The sequence below is a fragment of the Montipora capricornis genome, chromosome 8 (assembly GCF_036669925.1).
Source record: "Montipora capricornis isolate CH-2021 chromosome 8, ASM3666992v2, whole genome shotgun sequence".
Classification (NCBI taxonomy): domain Eukaryota; kingdom Metazoa; phylum Cnidaria; class Anthozoa; order Scleractinia; family Acroporidae; genus Montipora; species Montipora capricornis.
The window spans coordinates 881,960-895,715 of NC_090890.1; the positions used below are offsets into that span (position 1 = coordinate 881,960).

General features: G+C 41.9%; 1 pseudogene; it reads left to right on the forward strand.

The window, feature by feature from the left end:
* The first annotated feature begins 7,904 nt into the window (after positions 1-7,904).
* On the forward strand, positions 7,905-9,926 carry LOC138014282 (uncharacterized; annotated as a pseudogene).
* The last annotated feature ends 3,830 nt before the right edge of the window (positions 9,927-13,756 follow it).

Genomic DNA, 13,756 nt, shown 5'->3' on the forward strand with positions numbered 1-13,756 from the left:
CTTTTCATATTTACAATATAAGGCGGATCAGAAAGTACCTTACCATGGATGCCACACATACGCTTGTTCACTCCATTGTTATTAGATGCTTAGACTATTGTAATAGTCTTCTTTACAAAGTTCCCGCGATACACATAAGTAAGTTACAACGCATCCAAAATAGTGCTGCCCGGCTCCTATGTTCAACACCGAGGTTTAATCATATTACACCCGTCTTATTTTCTTTGCACTGGCTACCCGTTACTTACCGTATCGAGTTCAAAGTATTAGTTTCAACGTTTAAAGCAATTTATCAACTGGTGCCGTCCTATATCTGTAATCTGGTTCGATTAAAGGATAAATGTCAATACCAGCTTCGTTCCTCTAAAGAACTACTATTACAGTTGCCCATAAGAAAAACAAAGAAAACTCTGGGAGACAGATCATTCCAAACAGCTGCCCCAGTATTGTGGAATAGCCTGCCTGCAAGTGTTAGAGACATCGATTAAACGAATTATAAAGACTTATTTATTTAGGAAGACTTTTGCCTGTTATTGTTAGATTGACTACTTTTAAAGTTATTAATTTCAAATATTCTTAAGTATATTTTTATTGTAATTATAAGGAGTTGTTTTAGTTGTAAGGCGCATTTGATCATATTCAGATGTTAATTTGCGCCTAATAAGTAATAAATTATTATTATTATTATTATTATTATTATTATTATTATTATTATTATTGCTTGAAACGCGAACGAGATATTTCCATTAAACCGATTTTTAGCGGCGTGAAAACGGCTTTTCAGGTGCACCCCCGCCTTAAGTGTATCTCATAGATTACAGGAGGAACTCAATGAGATCATTTGAAGAAAAAAAGCTAAGATTGCTGTTTCCTGTTCTTCCTGATTGTTTTATCGCCTTTTAAATGCAAAGTTGTTTATCATAGCACTGTGACGTTTCCATGGGAACAAAATGGGTTCACCTCAGGCCTCTCCATCCAAAGGGTAAAACCAGAGTTTCCCTCCTCAACAAGTGTTATTTGCTCTTGATGTTCATTCTTTGTGAGTGAATATGGACATTACACAGCACAAGCACAAAAAGTCTGTTAGACTCTAGAGCAACAAAGAAGGCATTTTTCATTTCGGGAAGGTAGAGCTCAGGTAACGAGTATGTTGCTATAGTGACATCATGAAAACTATCACGATGTAAAGTTCTGGCAACACATCAACACTGCATGCAACATTTCAATCTTTGTGAATTTTGCAAGCGTGTATGCGCCCAATGTTGACGCATGCTCCCATGTAGTTTACTCACCACATGGATACTGAGAAAAATGGTCATACTATCAAATAGACACCATAAGTAATGCACTGCTACCGAGTGTGGTCATCAGAGAGGAATCTGTGACATATGCTCTTGGGTATTTCCTTTCGCGGTGCAGTTAGGTGAGACATTCACCTAAGCTTCTGTATCGTCATAGTACAACGCTCTCGTGATATCAGGCCACAGGTTCCCCCAACAGATTTAGATACTTTCTTTCTTTCTTTCTTTCTTTGGCATTGACTGGCGTGTCAATATCCTGAGCGGAAGTCATCTTCAGAGTCAAGTGACGGTTGGAAAAGCAAACGAATGTAGTGATGCTTTGGTCTTTATTGTGATTGGTAGTTGGAAGAGTAATGTGATTGGTGATGATGGATGGTGAGTGGTGATTGGTGCATTTATGTCCGGTGAAGATTGCAGCAAGGTTGTAAGCTGAGAAAGAACAAGCGCGTGGTTGAGGTTTTCTGTCAAGTAATCTTTGTAAGGCGCAGGTAGAAGTTGGCAACGGTTTAATACAGAACAGGTAAGTCGGCCAAGATTCATTGCAAGCGTCCAAAGTAAAACGCTGGATGAAAACATTTTCTAGACCAGTTTCAACGTTCCCGAACAAGTTTTGACTTTTTGTGCAACACGGCGCAACGCTGCTGAAAGTTGTTTCGGAAAGCCATTGCACGTACGTTTCAGCTAAAAGTCTCAACGTCTAACAGCAGTTTAACACATTAAATTTACGTGGCACCCTGATCCCATTATTGGATCCACCTCCCCATGCGCATTGCGGTGCAAGGACTGTTTTTTCCGGTCCCCAACGGTCCACAACCACATTTGTGGCTGCCGCTTTAAGATTGGCTAAACATTGGCTATGCCATGAATTAATATAGGGTCAAACAAGACCGAAACGGCTGTCCATGGTCGCCTTATACCTCCTCCGGTAATGACGTTGTACATACGAGCCACACATCAGGGGAGGTGTTATATAAACTGACCACCTTGCTGTCAGTGGACGATAATTCTAAACAGTGGTGTAAAAGTTCTGCTAAGCTTTGTTTTAACTCTTGTCAATCTCAGTTAAAAAAAGGAAAAAAAAGGAAAGTTAATGGGATGGTTATTAACCTTTCTTTCGTCTCTTTATCACAAACTGCCGCTCCAAAATGTAGGTCGCCTTCGATAACGCCAAAATAATGTTTGTTATAATAATAATAATAATAATAACAATAATAACAATAATGACAATAATAACAATAATAATAACAATGCTAATAATGATAATAATAATAACAATAATAATATGGCGGCAAATAGCGAGGACGTGTGAAGAAGTTGCTCTTAGAAGTTACAACTAAACACAATTCCAAGCGAACGTTAGCCAAGCTTGAGCGCCGGAATATACCTTGAAAGTACTAAAAGTCCTTATTGAATCGCTTCTAGAGGCGAGGAGGTGTCTACAAGCGAGTTTACAAGGTTTCAGTTATTACGTGGTTTCGTTAAGATTGACAAAGAGATGGCGGACAGAGAACCCGAGCAAGAAGGGCCTATAGCTAATGTGGCTCATAGAAGTCGGCGGAGAAGGCTAAAGTGGAACAATGATATGAACAGTAAGCTTTTGGAGTGTAAGAGGAAGGCTCAGGAGTTAGCTGCTTCGAGTGATCCACCGCGAAATTTAAGTGGCCGAAAGAAGGGATACATGACAATCATGAAGGAGCTGTGGGACGAAAGTGGGTATGTTGAGCTTGAAGTTACAAGTCAAAATCTTAGAGACCAAGCTTCCTACTTGGAAAAAACATTTGGAAATGTTAGAGTCACGATCAGTAACAGTAATAGTTTGGGAAGAACAAATGATGCTGAGCCGCGGGAATCGAATTTAGGTTTGGAAACGGAGTTAATTAGCCCCTCTGATATGTAAACACCTCAAGAGGAAGCGGATTTGCATCTCAATATACCATCGAACCAGCAAGTCCCTTTGGGATGTCCCGTTGCGCCAATTAGTGCAAATGCGAGCGAGTTACTCCAATTAGCACAGCCAACGCTCGCATTAGTGACTACGTCCTCAGGGGACTTTAGTGGTCGCGCCTTTGACACTAGCGGTCAGCGGTCATCATGGCGGGAAGAAGCAAAATTTTTAGTTCGCCTATACTTTGGTTTCTTTTTGGCTTTTCTCTGTACATATTGGCATGTTCAAGTGGCAAAGATGCACACATCGGATTAAATATGCGCCTCGTCAAAGTAAACAAGCAAAGCTGGGATAATCATTGGTTTTTGAAACCGATATCATCCATTTTGTATCGACTCAATATCCGCCATATTGGATCCGTGTGGAAAGCTCGAGTCAGATTCAGGAATTCGAGAGTCAACTACTACAGCAACTCCGATGCAAGCTTCAACCTTGAATATTTACAATTATGCGGCGACATATGTCCTAACCCGGGGCCTGCTTCCCCTCTGTTTGATGCACTTCACGTGGTGAGAGACAATGGAAAGCAAGGAGTATCCATCGGTCACTCGAACGTGCGAGGCCTCCGTAAGAACCTCCCCGAAGTGAAAATACTTTTACAGCATACCAACCTGGATATCCTAACCATTTCTGAAACGCATCTGACACAAGATATAAGCGATAACGAAGTAAACATCGATGGATACCGAATTCTGAGAAGAGATAGGTCACACAAAGTAGGAGGCGGAGTCGCTATTTACTTTAACATTAGCCTAGATTGTGTACATATATCCAAATATGACAACGACGGCATTGAAGCTCTCTGGATTGAATTGAAAGCTCACTCGCAAAGATTACTTGTGGGTTGTGTATATAGACCTCCTGACGTTACATCTTTCTTTGATGAATTCAACCAAGTATTGAGTACAATTTGGATGTCTCGCAGGAATGTTGTGATCGCTGGTGACTTCAATTCAGATCAGCTTGCTACTAATGGAAATGGTGCGAAATTCAAACGCATCTTACAATCTTATAACTTTTGTAACATCATAAAAGCACCCACAAGAACCTCAGCACATTCTAACACTTTGATCGATCTGATTTTGACTATCAATACCTCAAAGGTCTCAAAGTCTGATGTGATTGAGTATTGCATAGCTGATCACAAATTCATCTACGTTATCTACAAGCTGAAGATCAGGAATCCAAAGCCTTTTATTAAATATGTCCACAATTTCAAGAATGTGTTGGAAAACCCAAAAGACTTCAAACATGACCTGGAAAGTGCTCCTTGGTGGGTCTGTTCCACCTTTGAGGACCTGGATGACATCACTTGGGCTTGGAATTGCATGTATAATGTTATTGCAAGCAGTCACATTCCCTTACGTAAAGCCAAGGTTAGAAAAAATTCACTACCTTGGATGAACAGTGAGATCCGGAAAGAGATGAATAAGAGATATAAACTTTTGAAAGCCTGTGATGGCACACCCGCTACTAATAAACTCTGGGTTGATTACAAATCCTCTAGGAACAAAGTATCTAAGATGCTACGACGTGCTGAAGCTCAATATTGGAAAAAGAAATTTACAGAGACCAAGGACTCAAAATCTTTCTGGAAAACTGTGAACGAGGCCACTGGAAAACCTAAGAATAAACATATTGGCCCCCTCAGAGATGCTAACAATAAGGAAATCACAAATGACTACGAGAAAGCTGAACTGATTAACTCTTACTTCATAAATATTGGCAAGGAACTAGCTGAAAAATTCCCCGAAGCTGATGAACCCCATCAATTCATGTACAGAGTTACCCCCACTGTGCAGGTCTTGGAGGTCAACATCAACAAACTCAAAACTGATATCAAGACAATTAAAATTAACAAAGCATCTGGTCCTGATGGCATCTCTTCTCGTAGCTTAGCTATTGCAGGAACATCCGCCTTAGAGGGCATTGTAACTGTTTTCAAGAGCAGCATGACTCAGTCCAGCTTCCCTAACACATGGAAGATTGCAAAAGTTAATGCAATCTTTAAAAAAGGAAACCCAGCAGATGTTTCAAATTATAGGCCAATATCACTTTTAAGTATCCCCAGCAAGCTGCTCGAAAGCCAGATCTGCAACATAATTGATACCCATCTGAACAGCTGTGGCATAAAAAGCTGTAAACAGTGGGGGTTTAGCAAGGGACTATCGACTGAAGGAATGCTTACCTCTATGACTGAAGGATGGAAGACAGCAATTGACAATGGTCTGACAGTTGGAGCAGTCTTTATAGATTTCCAGAAAGCTTTTGACACTGTCCCCCATTATATTTTATCGCATAAATTACACGCCATTGGAATATCAGGATCTCTTCATGAATGGCTAATGAGCTATCTTACTGATAGATGTCAATTTGCTGAAGTTAATAATTGCAGGTCTGTCACTGACTATGTACGATATGGAGTCTTTTTTAATGCTCCGCCGACCACCGAGATCTACACCATATATGTTAATGATCTCCCTGACCACATCGACTCGGGAGATCTATACATGTATGCAGATGACACTACAGTCTACTGTATTGGACCAAATGTTGACCAGGTTATGTTGTCACTAAATAAAACATTGGAGCAAGTTCTCCTGTGGAGCATTAAGAATCAGCTAACCATCCACCCAATTAAAACTGAAGCAATGATACTAAGTAAAACCTCTTTTGTTGGGCCTATACCTCCCCTCCACTTTAACACTGGCCATATCGACCTGGTTAATTACACCACTTGCCTTGGAGTTAAAATTGACAATAAGCTGACATGGTCTGTGCACATTGACTCAGTGAAGAAATCTTTTACGCAGAAGGTTGGAGCGTTGAAGAGAATGAGAATCCTTCCGAAGAAGGTTCTCGAGGAAATATACTTTAAAACAATTATCCCCAGTGTAACGTATGGAATTTCGGTATGGGGAAATTGTTCTCCTTCCGCACTGAACTCTCTAAACCATATTCATGCAAGAGCAGCTCGTATTGTGAATAACCTCGACTCAACGATGGCAGATGACACATGTCTCATGAAATCCGACTGGCTGCCCATCTCTTACTTCTATAAAAAATCTGTACTGTTTCTCTTGCACAAAGTATATTTTGGAACAACGACCCAATCGATATGTGAACTGTTTTCTAAAAGAGTTTCTTCTAGATCTTCTCGTGTTCCTAACCAATTTAATGTCATTAGATTTAGATCAGAGACCGGCAGGAACTCCCTACGATACAGAGGTCCTGTTATTTGGAATTTTGTAAATAGATTAGTTAAAGTACCTGAAAGTTTTTATTCTTTTAAACAAATTTTACGTAAACATGTTAAGACTATTGACAATTTTTCATTTGAGAAAGAGGCAACAGTAGTCGCCAACAAAAAGGACCATTTCATTTACTTTTAGATTTATATGTTAGTCTTAGTGAATACCATTTTATTTGTATACAGTAGTTCTAAGTTATTATTGCAATTTTTATATATATGTAATTCTTAATATTTAGTATAGTAGGTCCACATCAGCCCTTTGGCTGCCTTTCACACAACCTACTTATCAAATAAAGAATGTATGTATGTATGTATGTATGTATGTATGTATGTATGTATGTACTAGATCAAAACAAAGGCCTACTGGAGTGGATGTAAGGGATGTAAACACAGCTGTCAGTGAGCTAATCAAGCGCAGTGATGTGCCAGATTCATCAAAAAATCCATTTGGCTACCTGTGGGCGATAAATTGTATCGTGTATTCAGTTGTAGCAGCACTCTTTGTACAAATAGGGTGGAAAAAACAGGATGGAAAGAGACACAAGGTGGGTAGACCAGAGATTAGTGCGAAAGCAAAAGAGCTGTTTGAGGATCAAGCATGTAAGATCAGAGTTAATCAGTCGAGAGCGAAGGCTGAGTTATAGAGGATAAAGTCCAACAGGAAGATCACGAGAAAAGGAAAAAAGAACAGAGCTGCGCTCCTGAAAGAATGTAAAACTCTCTCAGTGGCCAGTTTGATTGCCTATATGGAGAAGGAGAAGTCGAAGTTGAGAAAGCTGAAAAGGCGTTTCTGGAGCAGGAAAAAGAACGAAGACGCCAGAAGGATGAATAGGGAGCTCCAACTAGACCCTGGAAGAGTATATACGAGTTTCAAAGAGACAATAGAAAGTCAAGGAGACTGTGAGAGACCCAGTTATGATCATGGGCAGCAGGATAAGGAAATAACTCAAAGACTATTCACGGATGTGAATGAGGCGTCGAGTTTCTGGAAGGCTCTTTGGGAGTGTGAAGCGGACGGAAATATAGAAGCAGAGTGGCTAGATGAGATCAGGTGTGGAATGAGGGAGAATATCCCTGATCTACCAGAGGGATCTTTTGAGCTATGCGCGGAGCAAGCTAAGAGAGTGATATTGAAGAAGAGGAACTGGAGTGCCCAAGGCCCAGGCTGCATCGTGAACTATTGGTGAAAGAGAGTGGATCTTGTCCATGATGGGATTGCGAGAGCATTTCAGGCTATAGCACAGGAAGACCAAGAGATTCCGCTATGGTTTGCTGAGGGAAAGTCTTCGCTGGTGAGTTTACAAGCGCCAATCAGAGGCCTATCACATGCCTTAACACCATTTATAAGTGGTTTACGTCATGCGTATTGAAGCCTGTAGACAGCCATTTGGTAGATAACGATTTGATGGAGGGAGAGCAGCGTGGGGCAAAGCAGAATTGCAGCGGGACAACAGACAATTTACTTATCGACCGCATGGTGTGTCTTGATAGTCACCGCGGGCGACGAAATGTAAGCATGGCGTGGATTGATGTCCGGAAGGCTTACGATTCGGTAGACCATAGGTGGTTGAGGGAGATGTTTAGCTTACATCGCTTTCCTAAGTGGATCGGGAGATAGCGAGAATCAGTGATAAATGGAACACCAGGATAGTCGTTAGAACCCAAGAGGGCTTGGAAGTGTCAGAGAGGATATCTTTTCGCAGAGGTCTCCCACAGGCTGATGCCTTGTGTCCCAAACTCTATGTCTAAATCCCATTGCCTGGAAGTTGCGGGCGACAGAAGGCTATCGTCTGTCTAAACCGCTGAATGCAAAGATCACTAACCTGTTTTATGTTGAAGACCTGAAGGTTTACGCTGCATTGGAAGGAAAGTTGGAAAGAGAGTTGAGTTGAGAGATGTTAAAGGGGCCATGGAAGATATCGGGCTACATTGAAATGAGAAGAAATGTGCTGTTACACATGTGCGGAGTACTCCAAGAGTCGACTGGAATGTTGGTAGGAGAACACGAGCTGGTGAAGAGCTTTGAGGAGGATTCCCAGTACAAATTCCTTGGTATACTGGAAAACACTAAGCAAGAAGATACTCTAGTCCTTGAAAATGCAGCAAGAACGTACGGCTCGGGAGACTCTCTGTAATATGGTCTAGCCCTCTTTCAGATTATTTTAAGGTAGTTACGACCAATCAATTCGCTCTACCAGTAATCAAATACTTCACGTGGACTTAGGTATGGCCTATTGCAGAGCTACAGAGAATCGATAGAGATACGCGGAAGGTTATCACAGAGAACGGAGGAAAGCACCCACTAGCGTCAACTGACTGCTATACCTCTCAAGACAAGCTGACGGGCGAGGATTGAAGTCGGTCGAGGCAGAGTATAAGGCTACGAAAATCAAGGCAGCGGTGAGGCTTTACCAAAACAAAGACCCAACCATCGGTCTCGTAAGGCAGTTTGAGGAGAAAGCAGAGAAGAAGGGTAGGCGTTCCTTGGTCAGAGATGCACAAACGTATGCAGAGGAGCTGGGCATGAAATTAGAGTTACAGTACCCGCTACCATCAGGGTCAACAGACGAAGTTGAGAGTATAGAGGGGAAGAAGATTGGACCGTGGGTCAAAGACGTTGTGCTATACAAACGCTGTGAGAACATTCGACAACAGATATGGCAGGGGAAGCTAGTGACGGCAAGATGGGAAGATGAAGATCTGGATAAAGAGTGCTTCTCGTGGTTGGCGGAGTGGAGGATGGCGCCAACGCACTCAATGGCAGGGATCAACGAGTTATACGAGCAGCTATTACCAACCAAGCTGTACCACTCCAGGAAGACCAAGACTTGGGAGGACCGAGATGCCACGTGTAGAATGTGCGGGGAAGCTCAAGAGTCTGTGGCGCATGTGCTTGCGGGTTGTAATGCACTTGCCCAGACAAAGTACCTGCGAGGCACAATGCAGCACTTAGGATAATTTTCTTTGAGTTGCTTAAGGACTATCTTCTAACAGAAACGACCCCTACTTGGTACTCCCCAACACAACCAAAACCAGTGTACGAGAATAACCAAGATACAGCTTACTGGGATGTCCCTGTATACGCGTACAATACGGAAGAAAGAGCGAACAGAGTAGATGCAAGGTTTGTAGACAAAGGAAGCAAGATCGACACTTTACTTGAGATGAGCTGCCCTTGGACAGAAAATCGTCACCAGGAAGACCAGGAAAAGACACAAAAGTACGCTGCTCTACGCTGGGAGCTGGATTCGAGATACGCCAAGTCAGCTTAATTGTAGATGTCTTAGGGGGATACTCTAAGAACGTGGGAAGGAGTGTTAGAGAATTGTTAGGTGTAAAGAGAGGTAGAGTTGTTCTCCGCCATATGCAGAAAGCTGTCCTCATTGCCGGTCTGAACATCGCCAGATCCTTCAAGGTTCTTAGTTAGCTTAGAACTCCCGCACAAGCCGCCAACGGGCTACTTATAGAACTCATATAGTTTTTTATAATGTATTATTTAATTAGATTATTGATTTTATGTTACTTTTTTTTCCTTTTACATCAGATTAACAATTTCACGTATTTTTAGAATGTAAATAAGACTTAGGCTAGCCACGGTCAACGCCTAGCCTGAGTGAGTAGGATCGGCATCCAGGTGTGTATATACTGCCATAATAATGATAATAATAATAACAACAATAATAATAATAATAATAATAATAATTCGCTTTGATGATCCATATGATGTTTTTGAAATTCATATTTAAACAACACATGTTTCGGATGAAACATCATCCATCGTCAGTTGACAAATGAGAAATAAACTAAAGTTGAGCAATAAATAGTGTAACAAAGTGAGATATAACATGAATAATTAAGGATGAAGGATTATTATTATTATTATTATTATTATTATTATTATTATTATTATTATTATTATATTATTATTATTATTATTATTATTATTATTATAAAACCGTATAACCAATATCGATGATAGTGAGCTGGTTGTAAAGATGAACATTGCAAGATATGTTGAGGAAACTCTACCGGGTGGAAGAAGGGTTATATCGAAGTAATGGCGGATTTATGGGTTACGGATACTTGGGGCTAAAATGCCAGAATTTACGGGATCAAGGCTCGAGACTGGAGAAAAGAGCAGAACTATACATGAAATACTAGCACCTTATTCGAAAGTGGAAACAGGTTAGAAATTGAGTGGGATGATATACAAGAGAAGGCGCCCGAGGAAAATAATATTCAAGCTGACTTGCGAAAACAATAGCCCACAACAGCAGTTTGAAAATGCTAATTTCGTTAACTCGGAATTGCATAAGCCAGTAACAACCGAGAGTGGTCGAGTACCTTCAATCACGGGACTGCCTAGTACAATTGTCACAGCTCAAAACAAAATCAAACCAAATCTGCCCGATTATGAGGTGTTTCCTTCCGAAATAAAGAACAAAACATGGTGTAAATTATATTAGCCACGCGAGCTTCAGTAATATTGTCAATGGTGTTTACGACGAAATCGTCCACTACAGGAGAAATACAGTATTCAATGTACACTCTGTGAGTTCATTGAAGAATTCACTTTCTGGATTAAGCAGTTCAATGCAGATTCTGTTTTAAACTCAGTTGCCTTGAAAGCATTCATGGTGCTCCCAACTTTGATGCTGCAAAAACCGTCCGCTACTTCTAAAAGCAAGGAACACAGCGCAGCAATAGAGCGTTGATTAGCTCTCTGAAAACACGGGGACCTTGATTTGTTGCTTAAAGAAGTGAGGTTTATACAGGGGAGATTTGTGAACTCTAAGAAAGCTAGGACGGTCTAGGATGTATCCAAAGTTTTTTCAAAACTGGTTCTGCAAGGAAAGTTGTCAGCTGCAATGACAAGCACGCAGAGGCGGCTGATAGTGCAGAGGAGAGTTTGTTGCACGGTCCAGTTGATTATATTCCACCAAACGTGTATGATCTCATAGACGAAGAAATGATTTACAACTTAGCAAGCAAAACCAAGGGCTCAGCCGGGCCATCGGGAATGGATTCGGAGCTTTATAGGAGAATCTTGTGCTCTAAGAACTTCAAGACTACTTCAAGACTGAGGGTAAAAGCCTAAGAGAAGAGATAGCTGTGTTCACGAGGAATCTGCTTAAGAAATCGTACCATTCATCTTTACTCGAAACCTTTACATCTTGCGGACTCATCCCACTGAACAAGAACCAATCGGTGTTGGAGAGGTCCTGAGGTGAATAGTGGGAAAAACGGTCAGCGGTTTCTTAAAGGAGGAAATAAAAGAAGTGGCAGGTCCCCTACAAGTTTGTGCTGGTCATTTTGCAGGAGCGGAGGCTGCGATACATGCAATGAGCCAAGTATTTGAAGAAGAAGGAACAGATGGGATTCTGTTGATCGATGCAAGTAACGCCTTTAACCAAATGAACAGGTCAGCGGCTTTGCACAATATTGAGATCTCGTGCAAAGAAATGGCGCTCTATGTAATAAACACCTATAGAATCCCATCTAGACTGTTTATCTGCGGTGGAGGTGAAATACTTCCACAAGAAGGCACTACGCAGGGGGATCCCCCAGCGATGCCATGGTACTCAGTCAATACATCTATAATGATTCAGAATCTGAGGGCGCACTGCCCGATGGTTAAACAGGTGTGGCTTGCAGACGAACTCTGCTGGAGGAGGGAGAATCGCGCAGTTGTGCGACTGGTACAAGCAATTGAATAAAGAGAGAGAAACGTTTGGGTATCTCGTGAACGGGTCAAAGAGTTGGCTGATTGTTAAGTCTGAGGCACTTGCAGATGAAGCAAAGAAGGTGTTTGGAGGTGAAGTCAATATAACAACTGAAGGTCAGCGCCATCTAGGAGCAGTGATTGCGTCGCAAGAATACAAAGATCATTATTGTGAGGAGAAAGTTCGCATATGGTAAGAGGAAATCGAACGGGTCTCCGAAATTGCAAAGAGTCAGCCTCACACAGCGTACATTGCCTTCACAAAAGGGTACAAGCAGGAACCCATGACCCGGAGCCTACAACTCTACTGTGTTCGTGTAACGGTGTTTTCACAGACCGATTTATTTTTAGATTGAATTTCCCGCGAATGAGACTCCCACAGGAGCCCGATGACCAATTACAAGAAATTAAGCTGATGTCATAGGGTCACCGAACCGGAACTGCCTTTGTTTTTTGACCTATTTCGCGGGAAGGGCTAGTCTAAAAATAAACCTACTCATGAAAACGCCGTTTCACAGACGCTGTATGGAAGTTGCGCGCTCCAGATGGGCTCCTGGTACAAGTCACCTACTTCATGTGCACTATAGAATCGTTTGAGAATTATGTCGATCCAATCCAGGAGGTGATTGACGACCTACTTCTTCCAATCAGAGCCTCTCCCTAACGAGGTGCGTCAACTTGTCACCTTAACAACGGCTCAAGGCCTAGGGGGTCTGGGCATGCCAGATTTGAGAGCTTATTCGCCACAACAGTTTGCTGCCTCGAAGTCAATAACTACTGCGCACGTAGATTCTTTTACATCGCACAGTACGTTTATGGCACCAGGCGAAAGATCTACGGAGGAGCTTAAGAGACATCATCAGTCAATTAAGAGGGCGCGTGACAAAGAGAAAATGGAAAGCATTGACTCAACTCTCTCCCCAGATCTGCTGCGACTGGTTAAGCAATCGAGAGACAAGGTGGCAAGTTCTTGGTTAAATGCCTCTCGCAGATCAGGGCTTAGCCCTAAATAAGCAGGAGTTAAGAGACTCGCTACGCTTACGGTATAATTTGCCTCTAGTCGATCTACCAAGTCTATGTGTGTGTGGGGATAAGTTTACTGTAGTCCATGCCCTCTCATGTAAAAAAGGGGGCTTTGTAGCGCAGAAACATGATGGTGTCCGTGAGTTATTAACGGCATTCATCAATAAGGTCTGCAACAATGTGGAATTTGAACCACGCCTTCAACCCCTCGACAACGAGCGGCTACATTTGAAAAGTGCTGTCACAAGCTCTGAGGCAAGATTAGACATTACGGCGGGAGAGGTTTCTGGTCAAGAGGAGTTACGGCAATTTTTGATGTAAGAGTTACGCACTTTAACTCCAAGTACTAGTGTTAACAGAATAAGACAACATCTGAAGTATTCAAAGAGCAAGAGGACGAGAAGAAACGCAAGTACCAGCAACGGGTGTTAGATGTAGAGATGGGTTCATTCACACCTTTAGTGTTTGAACCAATGGCGGAATGGGAAATAAGTGTCCGCGTTTCCTGAAGC